General features: G+C 45.0%; 1 protein-coding gene across 41 annotated transcripts in view; it reads left to right on the top strand.

Annotated features, from left to right (window-relative positions):
* LIMCH1 (LIM and calponin homology domains 1) overlaps positions 1 to 14638 on the top strand; it is a 205908-nt gene that overhangs the window by 94439 nt on the left and 96831 nt on the right. Inside the window, exon 1 of one of the 41 annotated variants that reach the window (XM_083630011.1) lies at positions 3889 to 4022. The exons of 39 other annotated variants lie outside the window; for them this stretch is intronic. The gene's annotated coding sequence lies outside the window, so the exon portion shown is untranslated. Of the gene's footprint in view, positions 1 to 3888; positions 4023 to 14638 lie in introns of those variants that run through there. One more of the 41 variants, XM_083630017.1, reaches the window with a different exon arrangement.

Raw genomic sequence — 14638 nt, 5'->3', positions numbered from 1 at the left:
GAATGGCTGAACTATAGCTGCACTCTGGCTCACGGCGCTTTTTGGCTCTTGGTTTCAACCCTAATGAAGAGAGCAATATTGGCTTGCAGACATGCTTTAGAAAGAGTTTGTGTATAGAAGTCAGGGAAAGAAAGTTCTCTATAAAAATGCTCAAATGTTTCGTAAATGACTGCAACCCTACAAGAAAGAGAACTGTAGCAAAATGGATAATAAAGAACAGTTTCCTGGAAAACTGGATGCTTATTAGATTATTTTCTTAGGAAGTTTATTTTGGCTTGGGAATCTACAGGAACTCGGTAGAAACCATGTTATAGGAGTGAGAACTGCCTGTCTTTTGGAGACTTGTTCAAATATATATATTACTGTTTTTAAAGCTCTGTCAGTTGTCCAATAATTGTCATTCTTCGGGCGCTGAACAAGAAATATAGGGCAGCATTAGTCACACTCCGCATAGACCCAATGAAATAGTTGTGCAAGAGCATTGACTTCGTTGGGTCTGTTCTGAATAGTGACCTCCTTGAACTTCAGATCACCTGCGGAGGGTGACAGGTTTCCTTTCCCTGGTCTAGGGGCAACCATGGAAAAAGTGTCCTACATTTTCAAGGGTTGAGGTGCAGTGATTTTTTTTAAAAATTGAGCCACACCCACAATGATTTGCTGCTGCTTTTATTATGTTTCATTGTGATTTTATAATGTTTGTTTCGGGGTATTTTTATATTATGTAGCCCATCATGGGGCCTCTGCTTAACTGGTGGGTTCCTAATAATATTATTCTTAATAATAAACAAAAATGTAAACTATATATACTGTCATACCTTGGATCTCAGACGCCTTGGCTCCTGAACTAAGCTCCTGAACGATCGAAACCCAGAAGTGACTCTTCTGGTTTTCTAATGTTCTTTTGGAAGCTGAACGTTCAACAGGTTTTCCGTGCAGCCAATCGGAAGCTGCTCTTTGGTTTCTGCACGTTTTGGGGCTAGAAGGTCGTAGGCCAAGTAGCAAGGAGTACAAACCTAACAATTCCAGAATAAAGCAGCCACGTGAAGACCTGGTATAATAAAGGCATCAGGTTTCTGATAATAAAAAAGAATAGCATGTGAGAATAAAACAGGTCATGAAGGAAGTGCCACCTGAGCCTCGATGGGGAAGACATTCCATCTGAAAGAAGCCACTGCTGAGAAGACCCTTTTATCTTAAGGCCACCTGCCCTGTCTCAGCTTGCAAGTGTCACTCGGGGCAGAAAGGGCTGTGGGGTCTGGCTTTTGATGCAGCGAGCCGAAGATACTTGCAGACTCCGTGTGTTTGTGTGTCAAATGTTAAATAAATGCAGTTAAATTGGTTAAACTCTCGTTCCAAAAATAAGTGGAATTTTTCTGTGAGAAAAGCGAGAGCTCTGTTTGTATTTCACAGTGGAATACATTTGCATGACAAAGAAAAATAATAAAAAAATGTGAAGAATTTGCATGGGTGTAGGTGCTGGCAAATCATCAGGGATTTTGTTTTCTGTTTTTAAAAGAGAGCCATGCTGGCATAAAGCAGATTTATTTTAGCTGCATTTGGAATATGCATTGTTTTGCAAAGAAATAATGATTTCTTTGGTTTCTCTTTAACCGTTAAACATCCTCAAAGTGGATTTCTTCACACTTTGTCAGGGCAACGGTTTCTGTTTTCACTCCACAATTCCTTCTGTTACTGTTAAGTATTGATGGGGGAGGGGAGCCCCACAAGCACAGGATATTGTAAGCTGGAAGGTTGAGAAATCTGGGTGGCAATGTCCACCGGCAATAGTCATCTTTCCCTTCCCACAGGTAGTGTGCACCCTCCCCCCAATGCTTGGAAAGGTGTCACATGGGTTACCTGGCAAACGTGATCTGTGCTCTGATTGGCTTAAGAAGAGTGTAGGCTGTCACTCAACCCAATGTGGGTAGTAAGCATTTAAAACAGGGGGATGTTACTTTCGTCAGCTCAGCACCGGTTTTTCCTCATCAATAAACAGTAACCCAGCAACTGGCCACCTATGCTGTGTTACTCACAAGGAGACTACATGCCTGTCTGTAAATTACTAGGTCAGCATAAGTAAGGTAAAGGTAAATGGACCCCTGACCATTAGGTCCAGTCGTGACCGACTCTGGGGTTGCGGCGCTCATCCCGCTTTATTGGCCGAGGAAGCTGGCGTACAGCTTCCGGGTCATGTGGCCAGCATGACTAAGCCGCTTCTGGCGAACCAGAGCAGCGCACAGAAACGCCGTTTACCTTCCCTCTGGAGCGGTACCTATTTATCTACTTGCACTTTGAGGTGCTTTCGAACTGCTAGGTTGGCAGGAGCAGGGACTGAGCAATGGGAGCTCACCCCGTCACGGGGATTCAAACCGCTGACCTTCTGATCAGCAAGTCCTAGGCTCTGCCCACAGCGCCACCTGCATCAGCATAAGTAGGTCTGAGCTAAAGAGCTCTTTTTATTTTCCATATTCTGCTTTCTTCATTTTGTCCTTCTCTCTTCCTTTTCCATTCTTAATGAAACTTGGTATAATTCGGCTGCTGGGGCCTAGAGTATGTTCATGCCAAACTCTGGGATTCTGGGTGCAGGGCAAAAGAGCAGGATTTCACAGGGGAAAGAACAGGTTGTTCTGTGCCCAAGGCAGGAGGGCATCTGGATGCTAGCCCTGTTGTCCCTGATAAATGGAGAGGGATCACATTCATGCGGTGCTATAGCAGCTGCACTGGCTCCCAGTGGAGTACAGGATCAGGTTTAAGGTGCTGGTTCTAACCTTTAAAGCCCTATACGGCCTAGGACCCTCGTACCTATGGGACCGCCTCTCCTGGTATGTCCCACAGAGGACCTTACGGTCTTCAAATAAAAACATCTTGGAGATCCTGGGCCACAGGGAGGTTAGGCTGGCCTCAACCAGAGCCAGGGCTTTTTCGACCGTTGCCCGATCTAGTGGAACGCTCTGTCACATGAGACTAGGGCCCTGCAGGACTTGACATCTTTCCACAGGGCCTGCAAGACAGAGCTGTTCCACCAGGCCTTTGGCCAAGGCACAGCCTGACCCCCTCCTTCTGTACTCCTCCTAGAACTCTAGCCCAATGGTTGCCATTAATTTGACTCTAGAATTGAATTGATTTTAGAATGTATTTCAATCAGTTGATTGTGATTTTATGTAAACTGTGTTATTTTTACTGTTGTTAGCTGCTCTGAGCCCGGCTTCGGCTGTTCAGGTCCACATATACAAATAAGGGATCGAAAGTGACATTCAGTGATTGGATAGTTACAGAAAGTTGTTACAGTTACGTTGTACTGGAGCTCTATATAAGCAGGCTGGCTGAACCCTTCAGTTCAGTTCTGTTCTGGCCTATGAATAAAGAAGAGCTGTTTGAAGAATCGCTGTGTCGTCTGATATGTTCACCCACAACTTAACAGTGGCCATCACTGCCTCCCATCAGATAACTCAAGATTCAGGATGCTGCCAGCCTGCTCCCAGGGCAGTTGTGCAAGGAAGGGCATAAGAGGACTCTCCTAGCCTCCTCCTGAAAACCACATAAGAGACAATCATGGTATTCTGTGCACATTGATATCCCTCCAGCACTTTTGCAGACTGAGAGTGAAGATGGAATGTCGAAACATCTCTACCAATGTGTTGCAAGAGTTGGCTGTGGCTTCTGCGGTGTAGACTCTTGTCATAGCTAACCGGTTATTTCCTATGGCCTGACCCCAGAGCTAACCTCTCAAAATTGGACTCGGAAACCAAAACTGCGGTCAGGACCCTGGGTGCTGGAACAATGCTTGGACAGCTGTAGTTGGAACAGAGCTTTCTGGAAGGGAAGGGGTTAAAGCACATCCCATTCCCAAATGAGTTTCTGTTTTGTACGTGTGCCTGCTCATTTTATATCAGACTTCTCTGGACTCATCTCACAGATTTATTGTCCATTCCATTTCCCCATCCTGTTTCCATTTGAATTATGGCTCTTGGAGAGACGAGCAGCCTTAAGAGAGGGATCTTTCTTCGTTCCTCGGTTGAGCTGTAAGTTGTGTGTTCGTACTTAGGGGCTATTGCATGAAAAGGGCAGAAGTATTCAGGAAAAAGCTTTCTTTAATTATTTCTCTTTGGGTTGGAAATAAAAACATACCTAATAGTGGGATCCTTTCTTTCTGAAAGTCTTGAGCTCAGAGAACTATAGCAACTATAGCAAGAGTTGACAGGCAGTTTTGCCTCTGTGAACGGTGAAGGATGTCAGTTAAAGCAAACCTTTAATTGTGTGCAGGGTTGGGAATCTGTGGCCCTCAACTTGCACTGCATCACCCATCATTCCTGACAACCGATGGGAACGGGAGTTCAACAACTTCTGGAGAGTCCTGTGGTTTCGTATATTGGAAGAGCCTGCAGTTTCATTGAGCTGCACCTCGCTTTTGTTTACTGTTTTCTGGAAAGTGGAAATAATCCTTCTTGTGCTGGTGAAAATGCCTTTGGCATTGCTGAAAAATTCATCCCGGTTTTGTAGGTTTGGACACAAATGCATTTGATGCAGCAGGAGTTGCACCTTCAGCTACCAGTAAGATGAACCTGCTTTTGGGGTTAAACTACTTTCCTGCAGGATGGCTTTCCTGCCCGGTGCTCAGTGCTAAAAAAAGGATGCTTCTTTTTAAAGCATTCACCATTACTACCCGCAATATTGGGTCCACAAAGTACCACCGTCCTCATTTTTTTTTTGTCATTAATATAAACATTCAGAAAACCTTGCTGTGTAACATCTGGGTTCTGAAGGGGGTGGAACCCCCAGATGAGTTGTGACAATAGAACGCTCTGTATTTGCCCATTGCTGCCATTCAAGTTGACATTAGATAAGGGAAAATGACGTGATATATGAATGCCCGCTTCATTTGTTTGCAAATCCTAACTTAACCCTCATGGCTTATATTTATCCTTGTGTATGGTTCTGGAAAGATAAAGGAACTAAATTGCCCTTATCGACTCCCTTTCCCCAGGATCTTTTGTGTACAGAAAATCTGTCTTTATCTGCAACAGCACAGTTCTTGGTAATATCTTATTCTTGCAGGTGTGATACCGGCTGTGTAGACCATGGTTGGATCCCTGTTGGAGTTTTCCATAATGATTGTGGCTTGGCTAGCCACACTTTTAACAGATCTGAAGCCAGTCTTGGGAATACAGACCCAATGGATCCTCTCTTCCCTAGAGCAACATCCCCCCTACCAACTATAATTACATACCCTCCAACATTTCTCTGATTAAAATAGGGGCGTCCCATTCCATAATGATAATTGTACTATTTATACCCCACACATCTTACCGGGTTGCCCCAGCCGCTCTGGGCAGCTTCCAACACATATAAAAACATAATAAAACATTAAACATTAAATAAAACTTCCCCATACAGGATTGCCTTCAGACAGCTCAGGGGTCGGATAACTCTGTACCCGCCAACATTTCTCCAGTGAAAATATGGAAAATATGGGAGTCATTTTGGACTCACAGCTGTCCATGGTGGCGCAGGTTAATTCTGTGTCCAGGGCGGCTGTTTACTAGCTCCATCTGGTACGCAGGCTGAGACCCTACCTGCCTGCAGACTCTCTCGCCAGAGTGGTGCATGCTCTGGTTTTCTCTCGCTTGGACTACTGCAATGCGCTCTACGTGGGGCTACCTTTGAAGGTAACCCGGAAACTGCAATTAATCCAGAATGCGGCAGCTAGACTGGTGACTGGGAGCGGCCGCTGGGACCATATAAGACTGGTCCTGAGAGATCTGCATTGGCTCCCAGTACGTTTCCGAGCACAATTCAAAGTGTTGGTGCTGACCTTTAAAGCCCTAAACGGCCTCGGTCCTTATACTGAAGGAGCGTCTCCACCCCCATCGTTCAGCCCGGACACAGAGATCCAGCGCCGAGGGCCTTCTGGCGGTTCCCTCATTGCGAGAAGTGAGGTTACAGGGAACCAGACAGAGGGCCTTCTCGGTAGTGGCGCCCACCCTGTGGAACACCCTCCCTTCAGATGTGAAGGAAATTAGCTGCTATCCTATCTTTAAAAGACATCTGAAGGCAGCCCTGTTTAGGGAAGTTTTTAATATTTAATGCTGTACTGTTTTTAACACTTGATTGGGAGCCGCCCAGAGTGGCTGGGGAAACTCAGCCAGATGGGCGGGGTATAAATACTAAATTATTATTAATTATTATTATTATTATTACTTCCTAAGGAAAAGCAGGACATTCTGGGGTCAAATGAGAAACCGGGACGGCTTCTCTAAATCAGGGGCGTCCCTGGGAAATAGGGACACTTGTAGGGTCTGTAAGTAGTTTGTCGGCATTGATGTTAACAGTGGTTTGAGGTGGGTGTTAAGAAAGGAGGGGAGATTTTCTCCTGGGGAGGGGTAGTACATTTGGGTCTGGAGTGCACATTCCCAAGGCAGGCCTCCAGGTTTGCTAACTGCCATTTGCAGGCAGCCATTGTTCTGTCCTGGCTCATTTCTAATTGGTATTCTCTCCCCCTCACTCTTTTTAGCCCTTTACAAATAAGCAGCAGCAAAAGAGATTTGTGTTAAAACCCTTTTGCTGATTTTGCTTGCCCCCAGCCCCTTTTCTCTCTACATTTCCCCCTCTACCCACCCCCGTCTTTACCAAACAGCTTTCATAATTTTTTAAAAAATGTTGCATTTGAAACTAGAATTAAATTCAAAGTAAGAATAGGTGTGAAAATATGCCCAGTTTGCACAAACCAGATAGCAAGAGTTGTTGCTGGGTTTTTTTTAAGGTTAAGCATGGAATACGCACCGCTCAGCCCTGCGCTGAGAAAATAAAATGGCTGCAATCTAGCATATGGTTATGCATACTTAAATCCCATTTATTTAACTAACCTAGTGCTGGATTGTGGCCAGTGCCTTTCACTGTTGCTTAGGACTCAGCTTATGGAAATAAATGAGAAAAGGGGGGAATCATTGAGTCATCTGACAGCAGCTGTTTTGAACAGAAAAGGAGCCTTGTCAGAAAAACTCCTCAAAGCAAATTTCTTTCTTGGTCCCAGTCTTTTTTTCATAATGGATATGAGCCCAGAAAAGCCCTTTTACAAAGTTACATGGAGTAGAAATGCCAGAATTTCCTGTAGGTTTTAATTCCCACCCTTCCCTTCCCTTCCCTTCCCCAGAAGATACCAGGGACATTTTCCCTCCCCCCTTTCTTTTTTGTTGCAGCACAGGCTGTGAAAGTGCGAAGCTGTTCCTAAATTTGGACTATTAGCTGCTTAATGCTGCTTAATCTTCATGTCAGCAAATGTATGGTTACTCTGAGAAAGCTTTTATCTGTGCGCACGTGAAGGATGACTAAAAAGAAAAGCAAACTAAGGAAAAGAAGAGTAACTAGAAATTGTGTTGCCTGTCCAATGTTGCACCTTTGTACATCTCCTTCTGTCCACCTGCCCTCTCCTCCTAAACTACTTTCCTAGCTCCTTAGCGAGGGGAAGGGAACAATGCTATTGGTCCTTTGCTTTTGCTGCTTCCCCACTGGAATTTCATAGGGGAAGACCCCACAGAAATGTGACTTTCATCTGGAGGCTTTAATGTATTTGTCATATCAGAAACCTTACACCAGACCTCTCTGCCTTCTCACACCATTTACTTGATCACAATCCCCGGAGCGAATTGATGAGTAGTTTCTCGACATGATGCTAAAGTAAAAGGTTGCTTGGCAATGGGTGGACACCTCAGACTTATCTGCTCATGTGTTGTAGCCCTGGATATAGCAGGAGCGTTAAAGAAAATATAGCACTAATAGGATAGCTCAGTTGGTAGGACATAAGACTCTTAATCTCAGGGTTGTGGGTTTGAACCTCATGTTGGGCAAAAAGATTCTTGCATTCCAACTCTATGATTTTAATTGATAATCTAAATGTTGTGTTACGTGTGGGGGAAGCACCCATGCTTTGATGGCTAAGGATTAATGATTGCTATGTGCAGGGCTTTTTTTCAGCGGGAACTCACTGGACCTCACTTCCAGCACAGAAAAGCCCTTTTACAAAATTACATGGAGTACAAATGCCAGAATTTCCTGTAGGTTTTAATTCCCACCCTTCCCTTCCCCAGAAGGTACCAGGGACATTTACCCCCCACTTTCTTTTTTTGTTGTAGCACAGGCTGTGAAAGTGTGAAGCTGTTCATAAGTTTGGACTGTTAGCTCAGGTGGGTGCCGTTGCCATTATAAGAGAACAAGGTGAGTTGTAACACCTCTTTCTCTAGGGGGAAAAATAGCAGTGGTTTTGTGTAAGAGATGTGGGAATGACTGGTCAGGAATGAATGTTGACACCCAGAAGTGAGCAACAGTCAGCCTCACGGCTGTATAGACCAGGGATGGGGAATCTGTGGCAAGCCAAACGTTGTAGGACTCCAACACCCATCATCCCTTAACCAACAGCTATTCTGACTGGGGCTGTTGGGAGCTACAGTCTGACAATATCTGGTGGGTTGCAGAATCCCCGTATCTGGTATAGATGCCTCACTGAGCAGGACTTGGAGAGGTAATTTTGATCTTGCTGAACCAGAGTGAAGGTAAAGGTAAAGCGACCCCTGACCATTAGGTTCAGTCGTGACCGACTCTGGGGTTGCGGCGCTCATCTCGCTTTACTGGCCGAGGGAGCCGGCGTACAGCTTCCGGGTCATGTGGCCAGCATGACTAAGCCGCTTCTGGCGAACCAGAGCAGCGCACGGAAACACCGTTTACCTTCCCGCCGGAGCAGTACCTATTTATCTACTCGCACTTTGACGTGCTTTGGAACTGCTAGGTGGGCAGGAGCAGGGACCGAGCAACGGGAGCTCATCCCGTCACGGGGATTCAAACCGCCGACCTTCTGATTGGCAAGTCCTAGGCTCTGTGGTTTAACCCACAGCACCACCCACGTCCCACTGAACCAGAGTGAAAGAACAGTCTTATTCCTTAATCATGTTTTCACGCACCTTCTGGACATTTGGTTTCCTATTGCTGGTCATTTTGCGTAGTTTATGTGAGAGGGTGTGTGCATGCATATGCAATCCCATTTCCACAAGAAAGAAACAAAATCTTACTTCTAGATAATCTGTACTTTTAAGATCCAACCAAGAGAAATGTGTGCATGAGAGAGAAAGAGGGGGAGAGATCCTTGTCCACACATCCAGAGTTTGGCCAGCCATTTTCATAACAGCAGTTTCCACTGCAGAAAAGCCAAGTCCTTTTTTTCTCCTAGCTTACAAAAGCTGCTTGTCTCTTTGATAACCAGAGCTTCTGCACTGAGAACAGCCCAAGGTTCTCATCTACACTTTCAAGTTCCCTTCTTTGGTTCCATCTGTTGCTTTGCAAATTCGACTGGCTCAGATATTGGGAGCGAATTCCAATATTGGAGAACCGTGTTTAGATTAGAAGGGCTTTTGGTTAACTGCTGTTTTTCTGGGTAAAGAGAAATAGCTGACCAGGGCAAGTGATAAACACACAGCTGAAGGCAAAACAACTCAGGCTGCTTTGCCCTGATCATTTTGGCACTCCTGCCTCCTGAAGGGTCACAGGAAGAGCCTAATGAAGAAAAACATCTGATGGGAGCTGCTAACAGTATTATGAAATGCACAGCTTGAAATGCCCCAAGTTCTTCCTTTGTTCTTATGCTACCAGTGATTAAGTGAGCTTCATTGTTTTGCTGCATCTCTGGATGGTCTTGAGGGCTGCTGCATATGTTATACTTGCCCTGGAGAGGTCAGCCACAAACATGGTTTTGTGACTGTCAGGGTGTAGCCTGTGGATTCTTGACGGTGCACACTAAAAACCCATGGCAGTTGCTGCCAGAAACATCCAGGAGGAGTATGACTATTCTCCACATGCCTGCAGCAAACCATGGACCAGGGATCACTTGTGCAAGGCATGTTGGACTTGGATACTCCAGACTCCATCATGACCGCCTGCCGGTAGAAAGAGCCACTGATGCCCTAATTCTGTTGTCAGCTCCCTGGTGCAGCTGGCTAGAAGGAGGTACTGCAGAATGCCAAGTGGAATGGTCAGGCTGAACCTTGATAGCTCAACAGCTGCTCACAAAACAGAAGGGACAACTCCGGTGGTGCTCCATCTTCTCCTGTTAAGCTGTGCAGATTGTTTCTTCATAGAATCAAAGGGATCCCGAGGGTCCAACCCCCTGCAATGTAGGAATCTCAAGTAGATCACCACCCCTCGTGGGAGCCTGTTCCACAGTTGAACAGCTCTCACTGTCAGAAAGTTCTTCCAGATGTTTAGTCAGAATCTCCTTTCATTTTAACTTGATTTCATTGGTTTGAGTCCTACCCTCCGGAACAGGAGAAAACAGTCTTGCTCCATCCCTTAAGATATTTGAATACCGTGGCCACCTCATGAGAAGAGAAGACTCCCTGGAAAAGGCCCTGATGCTGGGAAAGATGGAGGGCACAAGGAGAAGGGGACGACAGAGGACAAGATGGTTGAACAGTGTTCTCGAAGCTACCAGCATGAGTTTGACCAAACTGCGGGAGGCAGTGGAAGACAGGAGTGCCTGGCGTGCTCTGGTCCATGGGGTCACGAAGAGTCGGACATGACTAAACAACTAAACAACAACAACAACATCATATCTCCTCTTTTCCAGGCTAAACTTCAACCATTCCTCATAAGGCTTAGCTTCTAGACCCTTGATTATCTTGGTTGCCCTCCTCTGCACACATTCCAGCTTGTCAACATCCTTCTTAAATTATGGTGCCCAGAACTGGACACAGTACTCCAGGTGTGGTCCGACCAAGGCAGAATAGAGTGGCACTATTACTTTCCTTTATCTATACTTGTGTTGGTGTACAGCAGATATTGAATTGTTGCTAAATTTACTACCCTCCTTGCCTTCCTGTCTGCCTTGCCTTGCTTCACTCCACAGACCAGCCTTGCCCAACCTGGTGCCCTCCAGATGTTTGGGGCTACAGCTCCCATCCGTTCCCACCGGCATGGCTAATGGTTAGGGGTTGGGAGTTGTAAATCCAAAGTATCTATAAGGATACAGGCTGGGGAAGACTCTCTAACTTGAGTTACAGACCATCTGTTGAGTTACAGCCAGGTCCTTGCCTTCAGCCCCCAATATATCTCACTAGAGAGCCTCTTATGATAGGGCTGCCATAAGCCTGGGTTTTCCCAGACACGCCCAGGAATCGCTCAGAAAAATGGCATCTGGGTGGATTTTTGCTGAACAAGCAAAATGTCTAGTGAAACCCAGACGTATGGCAAATAGGGTGATTAAAGAAAAATCAAAATCAAAGAAAAGCCCCCAAATGAGGTCCAGCGCCGAGGGCCTTCTGGCGGTTCCCTCGCTGTGAGAAGCCAAGTTACAGGGAACCAGGCAGAGGGCCTTCTCGGTAGTGGCGCCCGCCATGTGGAATGATCTCCCATCAGATATCAAAGTGAAAAACAACTACCAGACTTTTAGAAGACATCTGAAGGCAGCCCTGTTTAGGGAAGCTATTAATGTTTAATAGGTTATTGTATTGTTGGAAGCCTCCCAGAGTGGCTGGGGAAACCCAGCCAGATGGGCGGGGTATGAATATTATTATTATTATTATTATTATTATTATTATTATTATTATGGCAACCCTATCTTATGATGCATATGACGTGTCATAGAATCATAGAACTGTTGGAAGAGGGGCACAGAGTCCTTTAGCCCAGCCCCACAATGCAGGAATCTTTTGTGCAGCATGAGGTTCAAACCCACAGCCTCGAGATTAAGATGCTCTCCAGTACTTCTTGCATGTAGAAAACTAGAAAGTCAAGAGATGCTGGAGCAGAACCTAAGGGCAGGCATTTATTTTTTACAATTATTTTATTTTTAGATTGGGAAATGCAGTTCTCTTCTCCTCCTCCCCTACCCCCTGAAATCTGAAGTGCTACAGTCCCAGCAGCTTTATTTATTCTAAATGTTTGTGGATCAGCTCTTAGCAGGGAATATTTGACCCTTCTTGCCCACTCCTTCTGCTGCCCCACAAGGACAGTAGTATGCTAGCACTTTCTGTCGGGGGCTATAGAGGGCTATAGAGAAATGCCACCTGTTTAAATTCCCCACCCCTCCTTACTTTCTATGCAATGAGATCCAAAAGCATGCCTTTAACTGGAGCCTTGACTCTTGGCACACCTGTGGAAACTATTTATTCATTGTAATGTTTTGATAGTGGGATTCAAATCTAAATACGACTGTGGGGTGTAGCTCACCCCACCTTGTTGGTCACAGTTGTGAGTGTGCTTTCTGGTCCATCCATCCTGCCAGCCAGTTAGCATCAGATTGAATTGGTAATTTGTTCCGGTTGGCCTCAAATGCTCTCTCTTTCTCTCTCTCTCTTTTTTGTCCATAGTTTTTATCTGATCACAAATTAAGCACTTAATTTTTCATGAATGCCATTACACAATCTCTCAAACAGTCCCCCCCCCCCGCTAGTGTTTTAATGCTTGTTTTAGACATATGAACTGGTTTAAAGAGTAGATTTTGACATGATTTTGAAGGAACTGTTTTAGTTGAGGCTTCTCAGGAGAAGATCACAATACCTTGGAAAGTTTCCCTTGAAAAGACGAAAACAAAAATAAGGGGTGAAAGCTGGATGCTGTCCTCTTTGTTCTGCAGGAAAAGGCTTGTGTAAGCAAATCTTTGGTACAAAAAATATTTTTGAAAACTTAATAATTCATAAATCACATAAGGAACATAGGAAAATTATAATTCTTGCTCTGTAGAATCCGCTGTACATTTTAGAAAGTTGTTTGTTTGCCATGCATGTGGGCACTACTAAAGTCATCACAACCAAATTTTGCAGGATGGTTTTTTCCTGAATACAGCCAGATGCCATGGAATTTGAAGATCTGTACTGATTTTAACCCTGGTTGCAAGACTACAGTGATTTTTGGGGGCACTTTGCAGCCTAGGACCCATGTACCTACGGGACCGCCTCTCCTGGTATGCCCCACGGAGGACCTTAAGGTCCACAAATGACAACATTTTGGAGGTCCCAAGTTGCAAGGTGGTTAGATTGGTCTCAGCTAGGGCCAGGGCTTTTTCAGTACTGGCCCCAACTTGGTGGAACGCTCTGTCACAAGAGACTAGGGCCCTGCGGGACTTGACATCTTTTTGCAGGGCCTGCAAGACAGAGCTGTTCCACCTGGCCTTTGGTTTGGACTCAGTCTGACCCTTATGGTTTTGATCTATGGGCTACTTTTAAAATGAGGCTGCATTTTAAATGGCATTTTAACCTGTATTTTAAATTGGTGGTTTTTTTCCCTATTACGTTTTTACTGTAGTTTTAAATTTTACTGGTGTTAGCCACCCTGAGCCCGGCTCTGGCCGGGGAGGGCGGGGTATAAATAAAATTTATTATTATTATTATTATTACTGTAATTGTTAATTACCTTCATATTGCTACAAGAATTATGAAAGTATCTTTAGTTTGTCGGTTTTGCTGTTATTTCAAAAGTAGTAAGAAAATTGTTATTGAACAAGAAGTTGTTTGTTTGACGATGTTTCCCTTTGACTTTGTTTTATATAACGCTGACACACACAAAAGCTGCAAAACCCTGAGTGGAAAATGTTTAAAGTGTGGCTATCCCACAGCAACACAATTTTGTTTTGTTGGCCTTGGCAGGGCTGGAGGGTGCCTAAACTATTAAGAGATTATGGATCGCATTCTTTGGCTTGTAAGAAGTAGATGTTTAATTTTAAAAGAGGAAAGGAATCTGTTGCTCTTCCCTTTCGGAGGTCGTGAACCTGAGCAGGAATGAACCCTTTTTCTTTTTCTGGGCAGCTGTAGCTACTTCGCTGCTTGCCATTTGGGAATAACGATTTGGTAGGCGTGTGGTGGCTACTGGCAGGCCTCTCTGGTTTGCTCTCGAGGAGACCACCTTCAGTGGATACGCTTGAAGATTGGCTGTCAAATGAAAGATAACGTTGCTTAATTTGACGGGGAGGAGGGAAGCACAAGGTGAGAAGGAAGAAATATAGCTTTGTTAGTAACAGCTCCGTGTTTTAAAAGAAGCTTTTAAAAACTTGCCGGCTGGCGATACAGTTCATGTTCGAGCATTTTATGTGGTGTTCGTTGTCATCTTGAAATGTCTGCTTTTCAACACTTGTCAACTTTTCCCTTTTCTTGCGAGGAATCCTATTCGGAATAAGGGAATTTCCCTTAAAAAAAAGGGAAACGTTGACAGCTATGGCGAGGAGAGCTTCCTGTTGTGGGTGGTGGTGGTATGTGGTTGCTTTGTCCGTCATGATCTATGATTTTGGTCCCTTTTATACTGTTACAGGTTTGGGGTACCAGTGTTTGGGAGTGCAAAAGTGCCCACGATTCTAAGGAGTTAGTGGATGTTAGAAATTACCGGATGCTAGAAATTACTGAGTGCTGAGAGTCCTCCCCTGAAATGCTATTTATTTAGCATGGCAAATGTGTTGATAGCCCATCAAAGGAAGATGCTTGGGTCTGGGAAACGGAGGTTGCCAGGGTAACGGGGGTGTGATGGTACCCATTTAAAAAACAGAGGTCTGGAGAAGGGGGGCAAGCTTACAGAAGGGGAGGGGTTGTGTTTGGCAAGGCATTCTGGGAAGAATGTAGGAGGAAGTAGGAGAACTCCATGTGGCGATGGCTGGAGGAGGCTGCACCGA

Source organism: Podarcis filfolensis (assembly GCF_964270895.1).
Source record: "Podarcis filfolensis genome assembly, chromosome: 9".
Taxonomy (NCBI): Eukaryota; Metazoa; Chordata; class Lepidosauria; order Squamata; family Lacertidae; genus Podarcis; species Podarcis filfolensis.
Note: the sequence above shows the minus strand (reverse complement) of the source record. Positions and strands in the feature narration are given on the sequence as shown.